The sequence below is a fragment of the Erinaceus europaeus genome, chromosome 15 (genome assembly GCF_950295315.1).
Source record: "Erinaceus europaeus chromosome 15, mEriEur2.1, whole genome shotgun sequence".
NCBI classification, from domain to species: domain Eukaryota; kingdom Metazoa; phylum Chordata; class Mammalia; order Eulipotyphla; family Erinaceidae; genus Erinaceus; species Erinaceus europaeus.
Window position 1 is genome coordinate 6831668 of NC_080176.1, and position 8252 is coordinate 6839919.

The 8252-nt window shown below is 45.0% G+C and overlaps 1 pseudogene; it reads left to right on the forward strand.

Moving 5' to 3' along the window:
- Positions 1 to 1876: 1876 nt before the first annotated feature.
- Positions 1877 to 8035, forward strand: LOC103117912 (enhancer of rudimentary homolog; annotated as a pseudogene).
- The last annotated feature ends 217 nt before the right edge of the window (positions 8036 to 8252 follow it).

Below are 8252 nucleotides of genomic sequence, written 5' to 3' on the forward strand. Positions count from 1 at the left end.
CCTGGGTGTGGCTGCACCAACTGGGGGCACTGGTACAATTGAGGGGGTGGAGGGGCAGAGCCAGAGGTCAGAGGAGCAGGGCACTCACACCAGCAGTGAAGATTTCTATTGTGGCTGTGACATTTACTTTGTGACAGCCCTGAGTGTATTTCCTCATTTGTCACCTGCTTCATAATAAATACATTGTCTTCTTTTATTTCCTCCATTTATATTAATTTTTTAAAAAAACATATTAAGTTTTGAGAGAGAAGGAGGATGAAGAGGAGGAGGGGGAGGAGGGAACCAGAGTACCACCCTGGCACATGCAATGCCAGGGATCAAACTCAGGACCTTGTACTTAGGACTCAATGCTTTAGAGGCTGGGCAGCAGCATGCCTGGTTGGATAAACATGTTACAGTGCACAAGGACCCAGGTTTAAGCCCTTGGTCCCTACCTGCAGGGGGAAAACTTCACAAGCAGTGAAACACTATTCTCTCGCCCCCCTCTCTCTCCTTTATCTTCTTTTCCCTTTTCTCTCTGTCTCTATCCAATAAGTGAGGCAAGATATTAAATACTACCAATAAAATAAATGAATTTAGGGCAGGGGTAAATAGCATAATGGTTATGCAAAGAGACTCTCATGCCTGAGGGTCCAAAGTCCCAGGTTCAATCCCCTGTACCACCATAAGCTAGAGTTGAGTGGTGCTCTGGTAAAAAATGAATAAATAAATAAATACATTTAATTTAAGATCCAATGCTTTATCTACTGTGTCACCTCCTCAGCCTAACATGTTACTTTTATTAGTTTATTATTTTTTTTCTATCACCACAGGGACTTCACTGATCTGGGACAAGTTTTTTAGCTGGAGAGAGAGAGAGAGAGAGAGAGAGAGAGAGAGAGAGAGAGAGAGAGGCAGAGACAGAAAGGGCAAAACACCACAGTCCAGAAACTTTCTCAATGCAGTGAAGGCCAGGGGTTGAACCTGGGTCATACACATGGCAAAGCAGAGTGAGCTATGTTTCCAGCCTTTTTATTTATTTATTATTATTATTAGTTTTAGTCTACATCTCAAATAGAGATATTTAAAATTCAATTTGAATTCCTTTGTCCACAGAACAAGCTTCCCTCCCCACCCTCTCTCATCACCATATTTTTTTATTCATCTGGGGGCTTTTATTATCTTCCCTCATTTTAATTTGTCATTAAAAAATTATTATTCCTTAACACACTGAGTCTCCTAAATTTAGATGCTGTTAGGGAAAAAAAACTAAAAATAATCTCCACACACACTGCTCAGAATTTCATGTCTGTCTCAATTAATATCACACATGTCCTGTTTTATATCACTTGTAATCTCTTCCAAAATTTTCCATGCCAACAGAAAACCATTTCAACAACTAGCTAAGAGGAGGCTGGGGGTGGGTTGCTGGGGCTTATTTGAAGGGGTTCTTTTTGTATATATTTATTTTGCTAGAGACAGAAAGGAGTTGAAAGGGAAGGAGGAGGTATGTGTATGTGTGGTGGGGGACAGACACCTACAGTACTGTTTCACAGTTCGTTAAGCTTTGTCTGCAGGTGGGGACTGGGAACTTGAACCCAGGTCTTAGCACATTATAATGTGTGAGCTCAGCCAGGTGCACCATTCTTTGGCCCCTAGTTGAAGAGGTTCTAACTGAAGATTGCCTCACACACTTCATGTTTTTTAAGGCCACAGCCGATGGTCCCTGGACCCAGTCTCTTATCAAATGGTAGCCTGGTCGTTGACTGGAGTTTTGGACAAATGATTCTTTCCTCATCTTACAAGAGTGGAGCTGTGATGGCCACCTACTTAGCCCCTTATAGACAGGCTCTGAGTGTTCTGGTTGGCGCGTTATTTTCCAACAAACCACCCCAAAATGTACAGTTCTGGGGCCAACCTGGAGTTGGGTGGTTCTCGAGTGGGGTCTCTCATGTGGTTACAGCTAAAGAGGTAGGTGCTGGGGCTGGCGTCTTGGTGAGTCACGCCTGGGCTCAGCCACCCAAGATGGTCTCCTCACTTGCACGGCGGGCACCTCAGCGGGACTAGCTGTGGCCCAGGGGAGCTGGTCAGGCAACATTCTTTCTTTACATGGTCTCCTCACGTGATCAGCTAGGACTTCCCTACAATATGTCATCCTCATGTCAATGGAGTTCTTATAATGTGGTTGACTTGCTGGAGAAGGAATATTCTGAGAGACATGGGCAAAATGATAACTTTTCAGACCTTATTCTGGAAGTCATGCTCTAAGTCACTTCATTTCATTGGCCAAAAGCAATTCCAGGGGCTGAGTGGTGGCACACCCAGTAGAACAACATGTCACCATGAGTAAACACCCATGTTCAAGATCCCAGTCCCCACCTGTAGGGGGGCATCTTCATGCATGGCGGAGCTGTTGCAGGTATCTCTCCCCTCTCTCTCTCCCTCTCTCCCCCTTTCTCGTTCTACCTTTCTTTCTCTTCTTCTTCTCTCTCTCTCTCCCTTTCCTTCTCTCCTCTCCTTCTCTCTCTGTCATCTACCTCTCACCCTCTATTGAAAGGGAAACAAAATGGCTGCCAGGGGTAGCTGAGTTGTGTAGGCACCAAGCCCTAGCAATAACCCTGGTGGCAAAGAGAAAAGGTTCACAGCGCCAGTTCTTACTCAAGGGGCCTACACACAACTGTGAGTGGGTGAGTGGGGCTCATCTTTGGAGATCAACTCCCACATATGGTCACATGTCAGTATAGGTCAGGTGGTGCTACAGCAACTAGCCACTCCCAAATCTTAGTGCCTTAAAAAACACAACAGCTGGGGGCCAGGCAGTGGCACACTGGGTTAAGCGCACATGGCACGAAGCACAAGGACCGACAGAAGGATCCTGATTTGAGCCCCCAGCTCCCCACCTGCAGGGGGGAAGCTTTACAAGCAGTGAAGCAGGTCTGCAAGTGTCTATCTTTATCCACCCCTTTCTATCTCCCTCTACTCTCTCAATTTCTCTTACCCAACAACAACAATAACAACAACAGAATGGAAAAAATGGCCACCAGGAACAGTGGATTCACAGTGCAAGCACCGAGCCCCAGCAATAACCTTGGAGGGGAAAAAAAAAAAAAAAAAAAAACACAAGAGCTGGGAAAGAGCTCCTCCAGTAGCTATGTTGGTGGTGAGCAGCACATGGGGACACCAGAGTTGGAGCCGGGGAGCATTCCATGGATGGTAAGGGTGCTGTGGTGTCTCTCCCTCTTTCCTCATTCTTACTCTATAATAAAATAAAGAATGGAAAACCACAAAGGCTTATTGCTCAATCTATTGGACTGGTGTGGGCTAGGGAGGGTTCTGTTTATGTAGATATCCTAGCTCATGATGCTACGATCTTGCCACAATGCCTCAGAGTTCATGTGGCAGGTGGAATAGAGCTGAGGGCTTGCACAAATGAGGAAATGCTTGCACCTAGAAGTGACCCAGGCTGTGCCCACCCTGATGTCTTTGTCCTGCCCACCTGGAGAGGAATATAAACCTCTTTGAACTTGGAAGAGAGCAGAGGTGGGTATGGGTAAACATCAGCAGCCTCTCCCCTTTATCCTGGGCTCAGGGAACATCCCTAGTGGAATGTTCTAGTATGTGTTAAATTAGATAAATCTGCCAGCAGGATTTCCCCATCATTCAAATTTTAAAAAGAGAATAGTATGTTTTTTTTAATTCATTTAATAATGATCAACAAGACCGTAGGATAAGAGTGGTACAATTCCACACAATTTCTACCACCACCAGAGTTCCACATCTCATCTCCTCCTTTCCTGCTTTCCTGCTCTTTATCCCTCTGGGAGCAGGGACCCAGGATCATTAGGGGGTGCAGAAGGTGGAAGGTCTGGCTTCTGTAATTGCTTCTCCACTAGACATGGGCATTGATGGGTCGATTCATACACTCAGCTTCTCTCTCTCTTTTCCTAATGGGGCAAAGGTCTGGAGAGGTGGGATTCCAGGGTACATTGGTGAGGTCTACTGTCCAGTGAAGTCATGGTAGCATCTGTAACTTGGTAGCTGAAAAAGCATTAAGATATAAAGCAGAAGAGCAACAAAAGGGAATAAATAAATAAAATAAAATATTAAAAAAAAAGATATAAAGCAGAACAAATTGCTTAATAATCAGGAATCTAAAGGTAAGACTATAGCAGAAGAAATTTGGGGTTTCTATTTTGGAAAAGGCTAGTAGATCTATTTTAGGTATAGTCCAATGGGTCCAAATATTGTTGTTTTTTTTTTAAAGATTTACTTATTTACTTATCAATGAGAGAAAGAAAGAGAAAAAAGGAAGAGGAGAGGGGAGTTGGGCGGTAGCTCTGTGGGTTAAGTGCATGTGGCGCAAAGCACAAGGATCGGCATAAGGATCCCGGTTCGAGTCCCCGGCTCCCCACCTGCAGGGGAGTCACTTCACAGGCAGTGAAGCAGGTCTGCAGGTGTCTATCTTTCTCTCCCCCTCTCTGTCTTCCCCTCCTCTCTCCATTTCCCTCTGTCCTACACAACAACAATGACAACAATTATAGTAACAACAACACTGATAAACAACAAGGGCAACAAAAGGGAAAAAATGGACTCTGGGAGCACTGGATTCATAGTGCAAGCACTGAGCCCCTGGAGGCAAAAAAAAAAAAAAAAAAAAAAAAAAGGAAGAGGAGAAAAACAGGAAGAGAGAGAAGGCACCAGAGTATCACTCTGTCATATGCGATGTTAGGGATTGAACTCAGGATTTTATGCTTAAAAGTCCAATACTTAAAAAAAAAAATCCAATCCTTAACCAAACAAAACCATCTAAAAAGACCTCTGTATGTTCACAGCAGCACAATTTGTAATAGCCAAAACCTGGAAGTAGCCCAGGTATCCAACAATAGATGAGTGGCTGAGAACGTTGTGATATATATATACAATGGAATACTACTCAGCTACTAAAAGTGGTGAATTCACCTTCTTCACCTCATCTTGAATGGAGCCTGAAGGAATCGTGTTAAGTGAGACAAGTCAGAAAGAGAAGAATGAGTATGGGATAATCTCACTCATAGGCAGAAGTTGGAAAACAAGAACAGAAGGGAAAACACAAAGCAGAACTCGGACTGAAGTTGGTGTATCACACCAAATAAAAGACTCTGGGGGTGGTGGGGGAGGGCTCATGTCCTGGAATATGATGGCAGAGGGGGTTGAATTGTTATGTGAGAAATGTTATTCATGTACAAACTATAGTATTTTACTATCCACTTTAAAGGATTGATCCCTCAATAAAGAAATGTTAAAAGGTTGGGGGGGCTGGTCAGTAGTTCTTCTTTTTCTTCTAGCGTTTGCCCTTCTTCCGTAGCCAGTCAACAGCGTCAGGTTGAGCCTGATGTAAAGTTTCGAGACCTCCTTTGAATCTGGAGGTTGACTATGTGGGTCATAGTCTGTCTGTAGCCGCAGGGGCAGTTCGGGTCGTCTCTGGCTCCCCAGTGATGGAACATAGCGGCGCACCGGCCATGGCCTGTTCGATAGCGATTGAGGAGGGCCCAATCATAACCTGCTAGGTCAAAGCCGGGTTGACGCTTGCAGGGGTCTGTGATGAGGTGTTTGTTCTTTACCTCAGCTGACTGCCAACTCTGTTTCCAAGAGTCTGGAACAGAGAAGTTCAGTGTAGGCGTAGGGGACCAGATTGGGTGACGAGACCTCAAGCGTTGGACAGGGTGGGCGAAGATATCCGCGTATATTGGCAGGTCCGGTCGAGCGTAGACGTGGGAAATGAACTTAGATGATGCCGCATCCTGATGAATATCTGGCGGGGTGATGTTGCTAAGAACTGGCAGCCATGGAACCGGGGTGGAACGGATGGTTCCAGAAATGATCCTCATGGAGGAATATAATTTGGAATCGACCAAGTGGACATGGGGGCTACGGAACCATCCTGGGGCACAGTATTCTGCAGTGGAATAGCATAATGCCAGAGATGATGATCGTAGTGTGGAAGCGCTCGCGCCCCATGAGGAGCTGGCCAGTCTTGCAATGATGTGATTCCTCGCGTCAGTAGTACAGCAGGTTAAGTGAACATGGCACAAAGCACAAGGACCGGCATAAGGATCCTGGTTTGAGTCCCCAGCTCCCCACCTGCAAGGGGGTCACTTAACAAGTGAAGCAGGTTGGCAGGTGTCTATCTTTCTCTCCCCCTCTGTCTTCCCCTCCTCTCTCAATTTCTCTCTGTTCTATTCAACAGCAATAACAATAACAACAAGGGCAACAGAAAATGGAAAAATAGCCTCCAGGAGCCGCAGTGATAATCCTTGAGGCAAAAAAAAAAAAAAAGACATTTTTAAAAAGTCCAATGCTTAATCCTTCTGGGTCAGGTCACTGCATCCATCAAATGAATGAAAGCTTGTAAACACACAGGGCTGTCTTTCAATAAAAGCCATTTGAGTTGAGCCTTGTGATGGGTAGGGATGGATAGAAGGGAAGCCCATGAGGAAAATGATATTCCAAATGGGGGAACAACATAAACACAGGGTCAGAGATGTGCTGTTTCCCAGGAGCCAGAACAAATCTAGCTGGGTAGGCTTATAAAGGGAGAGGAGATGGACATACAGGCTGGGATTAGGGTAGAGAGAATACAAAGTAATTAAAATAGACTGAAAGCAAAAATAAACCAATGGAATTGTGTCCAGCTGAACAGCTTCTACACAGAGGCACAAGGAGTTCATTCATTTGATGGATGGAGTGACCTGACCCAGGAGGCGGTGCAGTGGATTAAGCATTGGACTTTTAAAAAAATTCTCTTTTTTTTTTTTGCCTCGAGGATTATCGCTGGGGCTCAGTGCCTGCAAGGAGTTTAACCTGGAGGCCACATGCCAACATAACACACTTAACCCAGAGGATCTGGTTTGACAAGTCCTCCTCCAAAAACCTTGAAAGGCCAGAAAGTTATGTTAGAGTATGTTCCCAGCCACCTACAGAGGGCGCCAGACCCTAAGCATTCCATCTTCTCTGATGGGATCCACATGGAAGGATACTGTTTCCCTTCCATTCTTTCGGAAACCAAATTGTTTCCTCATCTGCAAAGTGGGAGAATTCTCTAGGCTCCCTTGGCCTCACAGAGCCACCTGGGACTCAGGGTTTTGGCTATTGGCAGAGCAATTCTGGAGTGTGTGACCAAGGTCCAGTCACTGAGGACATCACTTTCTTCCTGGTGGCCATGACTGATGGCTTTGGGAGGGGCCATGGAAGCCAGTGGGAGCAACTTCCTGGGATCTTTGTAGGAGAGGCTGTGCTTTCTTCCCTACCCAAGTCTAACCTGGGAGAAGTTCTGGAAAGCCTGGTTTTAAACTAAAAAGTTTAATATTCGCAGCCAAGGAGGTGGTTCAACAAGTAGGGTAAAAGCCCTTACATTGTATATGAAGGGGCTGAACAGGGCTCTGATCTTTCTCCCACAAAAAACTAAATCTTGGTGGGCAGTGTTGTGGTTTAGCTCGTGTGTGGCTGCCGTGTCGGTGGCGGCTGCAGCAAAAGAGAGTTTGGTGCCAAGTTTCACACCATTTGGTTGGTACAGCCTACCAAGAGGCCAGACAGAAGGCAGGACTTATGCAGACTATGAGTCTGTGAATGAATGAATATGGAAGGTGTTTGTAAAATGTATAAAGAGCATCTGAAAAGAATGAAGCCCAACAGTCCTTCTATCACATATGACATCTGTCAGTTGTTTGATCTTATTGATGATCTGGCAGACCTCAGCTGTCTTGTTTTTCCACGAACACTTTATCTTGACGACACAACTGAATTGTTGTCACCACCCCACCCCCTACTTCACCTTGTAGAAAGATTAGTATAAGGTATTATAGCAGATATGAGCAATTGGAAGCACTGGAACCAATATTAACTGACAAAGAATAACCTCCATCTAAAACATCATAAAGATGATTGAAGGAGAGAGAGAGAGAGAGACAGAGAGAGGTATCAAGCTGATACCCAGACATACCAACCTTATAACAAAGACTGGATGAAAGAGAAGATCTACATGCTTCTTTGTCAGCAGGCCCAACGGACAGGGAAATAACTAAGCTGGAAGCATTAGGGGCATGGGGTTGGGCTCAGAACCCAGATGTGGACAGCCTCCTATAGTGAAAGTTTTGTATTATAGTAATGCTGTTTCCATTGTGGTACATTCTAACCAATACATACTGCGTTAGATAAAGTGTGAGGATCTTATTCAAGCTAAAATCCCCATTGCCTCTTTCTCTCACTTTCCCCCCTTTCCTTTTTTTAAAAAATAT